The sequence below is a fragment of the Colias philodice genome, chromosome 6, assembly GCF_061535455.1.
Source record: "Colias philodice isolate Cphi_HAF_F1 chromosome 6, ilColPhil1 Martin Lab GWU primary, whole genome shotgun sequence".
Classification (NCBI taxonomy): domain Eukaryota; kingdom Metazoa; phylum Arthropoda; class Insecta; order Lepidoptera; family Pieridae; genus Colias; species Colias philodice.
Genome location: NC_143091.1, coordinates 13,125,849 through 13,139,706, shown reverse-complemented (window position 1 = coordinate 13,139,706; position 13,858 = coordinate 13,125,849). Strand labels below are relative to the sequence as shown.

Genomic DNA, 13,858 nt, shown 5'->3' with positions numbered 1-13,858 from the left:
TAAGACGCTGAATGCATTATTCGTTTTAGTTTTGTTAAAATTCTGGAAAAATACCTATTATTGTGAGTACTTTACTTAATTTATTTTTTATCGTAAGTTTAGTGAAAAACATACATAATAAAGTTATCTCCCAAAATGAATTGACAAAGGGAGCAAGATCAATTTATACCTTCTTTGTAGATGATAGATACTAGGTGGTATAATCTCAACATATTCTACATCGTGAGAGCGACCACAAAGTTGTTATAACAAAATCATACATATAGCTTACAGTAGGTTACTAACTATAGTATATTATTTTGCACGTAAATAAAACGATGTACTCATCTGCAAAATAATATACTTCTTCTTTATTATATTATATAATATACTAGCAGTCCGCCCCGGCTTCGCCCGTGGTACATATTTACGTTTTCTCTACGTAAGAACCATCCTCGTACTTCAAGGAATATAATAAAAAAAGAATTATCGAAATCGGTTCAGCCGTTCTCGAGTTATGCGCTTACCAACACATTTTGCGATTCATTTTTATATATAAGATTATCTTTTCTTTTATATTATATATTATCTTCTTCTTTATTATGAGTCAGTTGAAATAGTATTTTTATATATTGTTATAATTAATTGTGTTGAGCTTTCACCAAGTATGTACCTATTTAAGCTTGTATAACTAGTTCGATGTACCGGAATTGTATTTAAACTGAGCATTATTACGATTCAAAACAAGATTGTTCCGTTTAATTTAAGTTACAATAGAGGACTCGGGAGCGGCCACCGACACTTGCGAACTCTTCTCAACGTTTCGATTTGAACTCAATTACAAGTTTGTCTGCGAATAACTCGGTATTATTGCGATATGTGCATATATTGCTTTATTTGCGGTTAATCGTGGATTAGTAATGTTTGCTTGTGGTATAATAGGTTGTTATTTACGATATTTGTTTGCTATGATGCATTAACTAAAGTCGATTGCTTCTCTAATTTCAATAGAGAAGAATGTCTGTTTAATTCGTATTTCTACATAAATTAGCAGTGGAAAGGACATATTTATTGTTACTTTAATCTTTATATATATAAATCTCGTGTCACAATGTTTGTCCTCAATGGACTCCTAAACCACTTAACCGATTATAATAAAATTCGCACACCATGTGCAGTTTGATCCAACTTGAGAGATAGGATAGTTTAAACATGTAGGTACCACGGGCGAAGCCGGGGCGGACCGCTATTAATACTCTAAATTTATTGTTATACTCCGTAACTCCGTACACGATTTTGAAGTGAATACATAACATCCGCAAGCTATTGATAGCGTTGAATATTCATGTATGATATCGTGTGTCTACAAGTTTGTCTTTGGTCATGTTTATCTGTATTTTATTTGAAACCACTCAACTTACTATAAACACTCAATTTATATAAATCCTGTTTAAACATAATAAAACTATAATAGAAAAGTGATTAACTAATGTTCCGTCTAAAAGCTGTTGACTTATATTTTCTCAAAAGAACTCGACAGCCGTGAGAAAGCTTTATTTACCTTAGACTCGTCGAACATGGCTTTAATTTCAACTGTAATATTTCACTCCTTTTATTCCTTGACGTAGTTTCATTTCCATGCCCTGGTATTTAAGGGTTTTTGTAAATTTACTCTTGTTTAATATTCCCTCGCTCGTAATAAATGCTACATTTAAAGAAGTCCTTTTTATTTATTTGTAACAGAGCCTTTTAAATAATGTATAATTATAGCTAGCTTAAAGAATGTTGGTAAGGGAGCAAATTATTTGAGACGGAAACGCAAAGTGTGCGTAGTGTAAACCAAACTTCATTCGCTTGCGTTCTTTAAAAAATATACGTTTGATGATGTGAAAATGTACTCTCTTCAAACTTCTACGTGCAAATTCATTCAATATCTTGAGCAGTCTATTAAATGATTAATGATTACCTGACATTATTATCCAATACCTAACGAATTAATACAATAAGTTGTTAACAAAAACGCCAGGTTTCTGTTTAAGCCGTCATTTCTTGAAAACTTTACCAAGTGTACGAGATTTATTTTTCTTCCCCACGTACAGCGTACAGTTTGTATTCACGATGTCTGCAAAAGTTTTCAGTTTGTCAGGGAAATGTTTTCCAATATTCAGTTTTGCTAATGGTTTCTGTAAGTTTTCGGTATTCAATATGAAAATTTATAGTTTTATGTGTATGATTTATTGTAGGGCTTAAGGTATAAGTGTTATAAGTATATACAGTGTTCTTGCTAAATGTGAAATCACAGAAAAATATCTTAGACCAGGTTAAAGGAAATTAACTAAATAATTAGCTAATAATAAGACAAATTCTTAATATTTTTGTTATAAACACGTTAATTACTTAGTACCAATAAACACGTAGTTTCATAGTGCAAATATTCAGGAAACTACATTTTCTCAGTGCTGTTAATCGTATCACTGAAGCAGAAAATGGGAACACAGTGGAAGCAAGAATAGTTTAAAGCTGCACAATGAAGACAATTTCATGGAACCACTCATATTGACATATTTGAGCAAAGTCAATTGCGTATTTTAAAAGGCACGCGAAACGCTCTTTTTTACATCTTTTTGTATGTGCTAGCATAAGTATATAAGAGTATTTCTTCAGTAAAATATTTAAGAGCGTCGTGCATCATATAATTGTTGATATTTCTTTTTGTAGAAATAATAAGTAAGAAGTGTTGTAAAAAAAATGTTTGATTTTGTTACATACACAAAAATATTGAACCATAGCAAACTTAATTGACCAGTCTTGTTAAAATAGTTTATAGGTTTTGGACGGATGAAATCTAATAAGTTTTAATACGTGGCTTTTATAACAAAGAAACGTCCTTTCATAATAAAATATGTTACCAGGATTATTTGAAAAATAGACATTCGTGGAAGCTAGTGTATAAAAATGCTCCATATAGAAACTCATATGAGAAGCTGATCCGCCCCCAGGCCTATTGTTGCTAATGTCCTAGCACAAACAACTCTGCCCCCGGCTATTCATGCCAAGTGCTCTTTTGTCTACCCCCACACATCTTTAGTCTGTTATTGTGGCCTACCGTATTCGATTTGTATAGACTGACTTGGGGAGTTCAAAATGCTAATTAAAATGATTTGGTAAACAAAACGCTTGTAATTCTAAACCGAGGAAAAATGATTCATTTTTTATTCAAGTTCATATCATAGAAACAACTCAGTTTAACTAAGAAAGTTCAGATCTTGTTTATCGTGAAAAAGTTATGAAAATGGGTTTTGGTAGAAAACTTGTAAGACTCCTATTGTTCAGTCAGAATCATATTTCTTGTGTTTTGTGAATTTATTTCAATATACTTGCACAATGCACATACTCTTTTATCTTACTCTTTTTTTTAAACTGCAGTAAACGCACATCAAAGGAGCGTTGATTGAGCCCGCGGCTCTGCCTTCCATCTGAACATATCAACTTCTACAAACGATTACTGAACACGTGTCTTTGCTTCACATGTAGAACATTTGCAGTAAAGAGACTTATCATTGGAGCATCAACAAATTGACAGAAGATTGAATGTATATTAATACAGTTGGTTATACAGTAGATAATAATATTATCATACAGGTCGTCTTTCTATATGTATTTTAGCGTGTTCCTACTCAATCATTCATATCGTGTATAAATATTAATAGATTTTCGAGAATTTCGATACATATAATATGTAGATTGTAGATGGATGAAAATTCTATATATCGTATCTTAATCCCCCTTTTATGTATTTGTTTATATTAGGTTGTATTTTATAATACTGATATATCTATTATTTAATATGCGTAGTTTTTAAGAAGGACACGGACACAATATTACTTATAGAGTAAATCCTTAGAAATGCGAAAACAGAATACTCCACGATTGAATTCGGGTAAACTGCTTAATAATTGCTATCCTCCTCGCTAAAAATTTAGCTGTAGCTAGCTGGTAGCTAATTTCAAAAAGACTTATAAGCAAAACTACAAAATGCAGATCCAATATGATGCCATTAATGTTATCGTAGCACAAAGGATGCAACTTCGTCGCAGTCTCGTCCCTGGAGAGTGGATATTAGATTAGTACTTGACTCCCGCGATATTACTTCCAATATATGGAATAATCTCCATCTTGTCCTGGACGTTCACAAGATATAAAATTAGTGTTAAGGTAAAACAAAGATTTATTAACATTTTTATAGAAAGGTTAGGTTAGGTTAGTTATTAGTAAACAATAATACAAGGGATCTTTTATTATTAGTTTTCATTTACTTCCTTGATTTTGGAAAAAGTGATGTGTTAACAAAATAAAGGTCAAAGAAGTAATACTTTTGGAGCAACGAGTAACCTGCTTAAAAGAGTCAATATCTCTAACTGTATAATATATTATGTAACTCTATAATGTAATCCATTTTTGAGGTAAATAAAGCCATTAATTTAAAACGCAAAGTACAAACATAACCAAATATCCCCAATCCACATAAAAACAATAGAAACAAACCGATAACCTAGTTGCGAGGCAATTTTTTGTAGCACAGTAGATAAATTCAGCGGCGCCGTGTCGCCTAAACTTTCCGACACGTCGTAAATTCTCGTGACGGATCATTTGTCCGGTTCTTGTGTGCTATTAAAATCGGGCGTGTTATAACCGCGGACTTTTTCATAGCCGGGTTATGAAACGAGTTTTACTATCGTGATCTCTCGAGCTTTTGGAGATATAAATGTGGTGGTATGTTTGGCGTGTATGTTGTGTGTATTTAGTTGTTATACTACGAGATAAAAGAGTAGTGTAAGAAATGCAACTAAAACTAGTCTTAGCATTAAAATAGTATAAAAGGAAGCAAGATGAGTAGTTGCTCAGGTTGTGTAGAGATTGGCTCGGAATAAAAACTGAATTGTATACGAATAATAATTTACTTTTAAATGATAAAAGCCAACGTACAATAAAATAAACACAGCTTTTATCTCAAGTTCTTTTATATCAATGAAACTGTAAATTCGAAAAAGCCGATATTTTAATAATAAGATATCCTGCAATTAAACTAACGTTAACATAGAATAAAAACTAGACCCAAGCTTCCGAAGTGGAACCATTTAAAAGCTAATAATAATTATCTATCAATTAATTTGTTTTAAAACTTCCGTCAAAAGTTAAGTAAAGACAAATGAATTGAAAGCAAAGCGTCAATGACCGCATAACAGAGTCGAGGTTTAAAGTTCACGTCAAAAGGGTAAATAATTTCATTGCGAACTCAAACCTACCCTCTAATTATAAGTGCAACTGTTACTTAGCATCCGCGCTTTTGGAAAATAAATCTTATCTTCGGTTAGTAGGGTTGAATATTGTAGTGGGATTGATGTCTGCGAGAGATAATTTCGTCATGGCTTGCCGAGTGAAGAGCACTGTTACGATACGCAGCGGCGTTTTAATAGCATTAAGTTTTATCTTGGAATTACGCGTTTTAATGTGAATTGTGATGCGCAATAGAACAGTAAATTTTTTTTTTATGCAGTTGTCTTTTTATGCAAGCGATTTATGTACAGTGCAGGTGTAGGAAAGCAAATGAGCTCTATATAGAGCTAGTAGTATATACTTACATATGAGTCTACAAAATTTATAAAAGAAATAGTATGTGCACTCATACAAAAAAGAGTAACGATGGTTTAAAGTTAGCAATGCTATGGCTTGCTCAGCAAATGTTCATAGAAAGAGGCCATCACTTACCTATAAGTTGAACTACCAGCATGGATGATCAGTGTAACATAAGACAAATTCCTACAGAAGTATGCTCTTGGCTCAATTTTAATTAAACTTAAGAAAATTTCTTAAAATTTTTATGCCATTGCGCTATAATTTTTTGTAATAATAACGTTTGTACGTTACCGAATACCATATTATACGACCTATTTAGAATTGGTTTAAAGCAAGGTAATACGCATTAAATTTCGTGGCCATTTGCTATTTGCGGGTCTAAACCGCATCCATAACTCTTCGATGAACTAACTCTATATCAATTGTTAATAAATTCAAAAGCTGTAACAGAGCAACAATGATAAATGCATACCAAGGCTATAACAGCACCTAACACAACCATCCAATGATTTTTATTTCATCGCAATAATTTTCCATGACCTATTTTTTTAATGAATATTTTTAAAAGCATACCAGATATTAAAGTGAACTTACATGAAACAATACCGTCGGTAACCTAGTTAAAATTACCGACAATTCCGTTCTGAATTTGGCAACGGCGTGTCGGCGAGCGGCATGTCGGCGTGTCGGCGTGTCGGTGAAAGACCCTGACACACCGTAAATCCTGGTGACTGATGATTTGTCACTCTCATATTTCGTTAAAAATAAATTTGATCCAACGCTGGCTCATTGTTTTGCTAATAATATTATAATGTACAACAATGAACTGTTTTAATTTTAGCATAATATTTTTATAAATTGTTTACAAAAATTGTTAAGCTTTGATCATTTATGTGAAACAAATTAGATAGAAATTTAAAATATGAAACTTTCTTTCCTTCATAAAGTAGTAATATTATTATTAACACAAACTCCATTTTTGTTTTATGATTTAAAATATAAATTAGCTAGTTTTAAATCATAAAACAAAAATGCGGATAGCGGTCCGCCCCGGCTTCGCCCGCGTATTCAAAGAAAAACCCGTTCCCGTAGGATTTCCGGAATAAAACCTATCCTATGTCCTTTCTCGGGTATCAAAATATCTCTATACCAAATTTCATGCAAATTGGTTCAGTAGTTAAGGCGTGATTGAGTAACAGACAGACAGACAGAGTTACTTTCGCATTTATAATATTAGTATTAATTTAGTATGGATATAAATTAGCTAGTAAGCGTACTCTGGTTATGGTTTTAAATAATTTTGTTTTTTAGAGGCTGGAAAAAATTATTATGATGTATTATCTTGATGCTTCGACTTATTCATTTGACCTTTACTTTTCTATTTTTTATACTTCTAATAATTTGCTTTAGTTCCTAAAAAATCAAAGCGAGTAAAACACTTCCTGTTTCTACTGAGATTGTCTAACCTCACGCAACATATTATACGCTTGAGGGCGTTTTTATTATCACCAGGTTGATCGTTCGTTATCACTCCAAAAGCTTTAGCAAAAGGCATTACATAGTGTTCACATGTATGACCGTAAGGGAATCTAGAACAAGAAAAATATGGAATTTGAGAATGAATAGAAAAAGAAAGCTTTCGAACAACATTACATAATATTATTCAATATATCTTAACAACAAAGAAGCATACCTTTAAGACCATAGACACATCGTCTTCAATGAGTCCAAATGTCTTTGATAAGCTTTCATCGCAATTTCGCTTCACCGCTCGAGAGCTACACTTTGCCAAAATAATTGAAATCAACAATCAATACATTCACAGTGAAGCAAACAACTAAAGGAGATAGCTGTCGAACTTGTGTTGAAACGTGTCCTAATGATGGAATGCCCTTTGAGCATTGAACCGTGGAAATTGGCGAAGGGTGAGTGTGGTGCGAGTAAGGATCGAATGGAAACTGAAATAACAAGAATTATGTAAAATTTAATCGATTCAGGTGTCTTCTTATCATAAATAGTAAGAAGTAGAAACTCTACTTTCGTGCTAAATTATGATCGTTAAATGTATTCATTACAATAATTTAACTTTTTTTATTACTAGCTTCCGCCCGCGACTCCGTCCGCGCGGAAATATTAAGAAAAATAAAGATTTATTTTTTTTCTACGTATTTTTCCGGGATAAAAAGTATCCTATTTTATGCCCAGGATAATAAGGTATAATTATACCAAGTTTCATCGAAATCGAACCGTTAGTTTTCTCGTGATACCTTCACATACAGACAGACAGACAGACAAAAAATTTGTTAATCACATATTTGGGTTTGGTATCGATCCAGTAACACCCCCTGCTATTTATTTTTTCAATATTTTCAATGTACAGAATTGACCCTTCTACAGATTTATTATATGTAATAGATTTATTCTTACCATTTCTTTGCAATTATCTATTGCTTACAACTTTGTATTATCCAAAATGTGATACGAATAATTCATAATACGTCACATTTTATTTAAAACTAAAATAATATGGAAGTCTAATATATAAATTTTCTTGCCCTAAGATGTTCGATGACAAATTCCATACCCTCTCCTTACATCCCTGAAATTAAGTCGAACTTTTCATAAGTCGGCTAAAGCTTCTGCTTTAGTCACAGTAATAATGATTAGCTGATAATATGATGAACTCATCTTATAACACGGACCACACTGACACAAATACAACTTATGTATAACGTATGGGAACACACACAGGTGGCATTTGACCTGCCCGTGATGATATCTTATGGTTTCGGGATTATTGTTCTGCCAACTTGGCGTTACTACTGCTGATGTTAATCTTGTAGGACTGCTAAAGGTTAGGTTGACTTTAATTGTTGTAATGATAAGATTATGTTATGTTATCGGTGTTATGATAGCTGTGGACTGCCAGTTTATTACTGCCACATTATTTTTAAAAATATTTATCAATATTCAATAAATATTTTTAAAAATAATGTGCCTACTTGAAGATGTACGCAACAATTTCGTAGGTTTAAATTTTTTGTACAATGTTTTATCTAAAACTTCTTACAAACTAAAACTTTGCCCTTATCCGTCATATTCCAATAGAAATAATATGTAGGGTCGGGTAAATATTACGGGAAAAATAAAACATCGGCTGTGACGTTTATGGGTTTTATTTCAAACAGAATATAAAGTATTGCTGACGTCTCTCTTTATCTTCAAAGTGAGGGTTCAAATAAACGCGTTGTTGTTTATTTTGCTTTCTTTTATCAGTTTTTCTTTCTACGTTATAACATTATTGTTTAGAAGTTTACTATTGAGTTGTTAGGCGTTGGGTCATGTTTGGCTATAACTGTGTATGTTTATGGATGTATGTTTTATCTTAAACGCGCCAAAATCATATAATATGATAGTGGGAGTTATGCTGTTCGTGTGTATTTGTATTAATATGTTTCCCTTCTGCCAATCTGTCTGTTATAGTTGTATCTTTTGAAATGTTAGGTATATAGACGATTAATTATAATGAAACGTGGAACAATTAATAATACGACCAAGTGATGGATAGCATACATGCTTACACTATAACGTAGTCTATCCAACAACAACAATCAAACACTTATTATACTGATGGAGATGAGGTTTGAATTATACTTTTATCATTGTCAATTATAAATAAATTGATGCAGTTAAGAAAAATGTAATCTATTTATTGAATAATTATGAAAAATAATGTTTGCAAAAGAGCTGATAACATACATATCGAGAGAGCCGTGTACAGAAAACATTGTGTTTTGAAGCAAACTCGCACAAAGTTGCGTAAGTAGTTGGAAGTGTGCGATCGCGAATTAATAACTTAGTAAACAAGTTAACAAGTTTATCCAATTTATAATAAATTGTTGCAAACAGCGAGAAAGACAATTTGGGGTCTCTCGCGTCGCGTGCCCAATTTTAATGAGAAAATGAATAAAATTTATGTCAAAAGTTAAGCGTCCGGCTTATAAGGGACTTTTGTTTTTGGGTTACAATCGTGGTTCAGCGCTGCGTTGGGCCTTCGTATTTAGGCCTTCGTACCTTAAATGACAAAAAGGAACCTCATACAGACGAATATCGTTGTCTGTTTTAGTTCTGTATGATTTCATAAGGTTATTACGTGAACAACAAAGATTTTATAAAATAATTGAATCTATCACGAAGTCAAAGTTTTCATTCAATATTTTAAAGGCGCGAGCTTTTTTTATAGTTTGTTGAATAGCGTTAAATAGGCGTCATTATATAATATTTTTATACTTAGGTATAATAATGCGAGCAATAATTAAATAATCAACCAAATATAGAGCAAAATGTACAAGCCGTAAATAATTGGTTACATCATAGGTACTCTGATGCGTTGGCCGTAATATTTATATCCTTTCTTATTATACCCGGACTTGGACTTTTCGAGTACACTGAAGTGTGTAGGTTGACGGGAGTCCTTCCAAATAGAACTTGCAAAGGCTCGAAATAAATCAATTTATTAATCAAAATTTTATTCAGTTCCTGTAGGTGATCTCAAAGGAAAAATAATAAGTGTATAAGGAATTTTCTGATATTCTTTTTCATATTATATGCTTATAATCATTCAAACATGTTACAATAAGGTCAATAAGGTCAATATGACAAACATTGTAAATTCATGTCTATTACATTCTTAAGTTTTCTTGCTAAATAGTGCTTGGAGGATCTAAGCGGTATACCATCCATTCACCTAGCTAAGCTATAGACCTGAGGAAGACCCCGGGGGATCGACGAGAGTACCGTATTATAACAAGATTTTATTCTGTTTTTGCCAAAATAATGTGCCTGTAATTGTGTTTACATGTTTAATTTGCCTTTTCTTTTCAAATCCCATATGAAATGTTAACGCTTTTTGCTTCCAGGAAATTAGATTTAAGCATAATAAGTATAGAGCGTTCATTTATAAATATAGAAAATGTTATATTGATACAAAGTGTATAAGTATGTTACATAGAACTTGTATAATATTCCTTGGAAATGAATGCACAACAGATCAGGAATCCTGTAAAATTATTTCTCAAAGATAGTACAAGTTTCTTGAAGAAAAGTAATACCAGTTATGAATTCCTCTATGAAGTTTCCTTTTATGCGTAAGTGAATGATAAGAAGGAATCTTAAAATACTTCTATTAGAGACGACACGCGTATGCAAAGCCTTAGGCAAGAACGTTTCTTTATAAGTATTTCTGCTGCTTCAAGGCACTTTTGAATATAGTCTCAGTTGTGGCAATTTTCTGCATTTTGTTCCCGTATATTCTGCTTCGTGTGAATCTCGAATCTGGAAGGTTCTCGAGGAGTGCTCCACAAATTGCATCAAGACTGACAGAATACCTAATATGCGCTTTGACAATGCGAATTCGGTTAAAGTGCGCATTCAAATTGTATTATATTGCATTCTGATATTCTATTTTTTTTTCAGAATTGTATTTATGTGTTTATTAGTTCAATGTTAATGATTAAGAACCGCAGTACTTACTTGCGTTTATAATATTAGTATGAGTAGTATCATATTGCTCTATGTATATTACTCGATTTCAACGGTAACAAGTAAAAAGTGATATTCATAAAAACGATGAACAAAATATATCGTATGTTACTTACTTAAAACACCTGAAAATTTTGCATGTAGGTATCATATAATAGATTCTTAATATACCGTTAACCAAGATAACATTACAAAGCGCTTCTGAACAAAACACATCGCCCAAAATTGAATCACACTTGACCGGTCTTGTTTGTGTATGAAATATAGATGATATTACCAATACGTGATATTTCTATCGATTGTTCGAGAAATATCCTTATAGTTCGATTACAGGGAACGGTTACCTGATTTCCCCGGAGTACATGCTTTGCTCAACATTCGGGAACGCTTTTGTATTATAATGTGTCATATTATTCGAAGAACTATTTGTTTCAACGTATGTTTGGAAATTTCTGCGATAATAGGAAAGCCTCTCCGGGAACACGTTATCAATTCGGCATGAATTTGTGGTATATATTATTTTATAATGGTCCCATTTTATTTCTGTGTAAGTAGTACGTATTCTTATTCATGCATTGCTTCTCAAGTATTTTTCATTGAACTGTATAATTACTTCTTCAGTCACAAATAAATCACAATTTAAATCGTTAAAAATTATTTATATTCGCAATGCTTAATGGCTTTCACGGTTATTTAATATTTTATAATTTAAATAAAAATCAAATCGAATTTCGTAAAATGAAAAACGACAAATAAGTCCAGACATTCATTAACTTTTCACAGCCGTTAAATTGAATTCGATGCAAATCTCGCCACAGACGGATAAATATTAAATTTAAAATCAATTATAAGCACAGAAAATATCCGCTCATTCTGTCTTTGTAATGTGGTTATATAAATTGTTTCCTTTCCGCTTGCCTCGATAACATTCGCCTTATTATAATAGAATATTGAAAAGGTTTCCTAATTAAAGAAATGCTATTTCCAGCGTTGATTGATTAATTATTTAGTCAATGTTCGTATTCAAATTACGCCCAATTAAAGTTCAGTCGTTCTCTTGTTGTTAGGCGAAGGGCCAAATACTTACATCGTTAAGGCTCTTGCTGGCCCTCTCGGGAGATAGAAATATCTTAAGGACGTCTGAAAAATTTATATTTGTCTTTAATGAGGTGGCACTCGCTTAAAGTACCTTTACCCGTACATAATATCGATGTTTTTCTGCCTCGTAAAATTAATAGCACAAAAATATGATTACTTGGTTTTAAATGGTTCTAGTTTTAAAAGCACGAAATTTTATTTTGCCAGTAAGGCTATATAGGGCTATAAGTTGATTAGTTAGTCATTAAGATTTTTGAAAATAGATTAAGGTAAAAGTTACTAGTAAAATAAAATATCCTTTTATATTACCATTTTACGGGGCCAAGCAAATCATTAGCAGTTACAGCATACACTTGTAATATGGTCTGTTAGTTAATAGAAAAATAAAAGCATTCAGGTTTCCACCCTCTTCTGATATTGAAGATTTTGATGTAATTACATTATAGAAAGGGAAAGAATATAAGTGGAGACACTTCAACAATGGACGTGATCCAACTCTTGAAAATTTTCCATGCTATTTTCTTATATACATTTTCTTATTTTGATTTTACGCCAAGTTTATGTAACTTAGTCAATACAAACAGTCAATATTAACAGTTAATATAGTTACTATAAGTACGGACAACATCATGTGAAGTTTCAGAGATATTAATTACCTAATATTTGTTATTTATTTAATAACAATTGTAGAGATTATAGAATCTAATTGCAGTATTTATAATATTATGCTGAATATACATTACAGAAAGTTTGCCTTTGATCACAAACGGATACGATTTTATGACACTCCAGAGTTGATCAAATACATAATTAAATATTAATTTGACATATCAATATCAAGTACATCATAACAAGCAGTTAAACGAATAATTTACTTGAATTCAGGTACAAAGTCTCCATCTGCAAAGTTTTCATAGCTCTATCAAATTGTCCAAATTATCCTCCAAATGAAGGAACAGCATTGTAATTTAGCTCAACGAAACTTGCCGGGTATTCCCGTTTCAAATATGCACTAAGGCTTTAATATTCCGCCCCGGGCGCGCCAATTACTTACTCCCTAAGGTTTTTTTGTGACGTCAGTTGCCTTCCCCCGTATCTGTTTTCGTCTGGTCGGAAATTACGCTAGCAACGAGTTTAAAGCGCACATACCTAAGTTAATTACGTCATGATAGGGTATTATCTTATTTAAATTTACCTACCATATAATATATTGAAACTCTGAAAATTAAATCCTCGTGTATTACAAACCTTCTGTTCTGTAGGTACGTTATTTTCTTATTTTGTGTTGAAATTTTGTAATGTTAATTGTTTCACTGTATAAACAATATAGAAAAACAAAAGATTGGGGAATAAATTCTTATTCCATGGCGAAAAATAGTCTAGACTCTAGACTCATAATAACAATGGAAAATTTTGAAACCAAATCTATTGCCCATGCTATGTCAGAATGCATTTATACAATTTGAATGCACACTTTAACCGAAGTAGCATTGTCAAATCTATTGCTTTGCCTAATACAATACCTACGCATGTATTAAGCAAAGTTTTCTAATATAGGTACATTACTTCCACGAATTAACGTGTTAATTTCAACTTTATGCAA

General features: G+C 32.1%; 1 protein-coding gene across 1 annotated transcript in view; it reads left to right on the top strand.

Moving 5' to 3' along the window:
• Positions 1 to 13,858, top strand: part of Dscam3 (Down syndrome cell adhesion molecule 3) — a 109,663-nt gene that overhangs the window by 16,504 nt on the left and 79,301 nt on the right. The gene's annotated exons all lie outside the window — the stretch shown is intronic.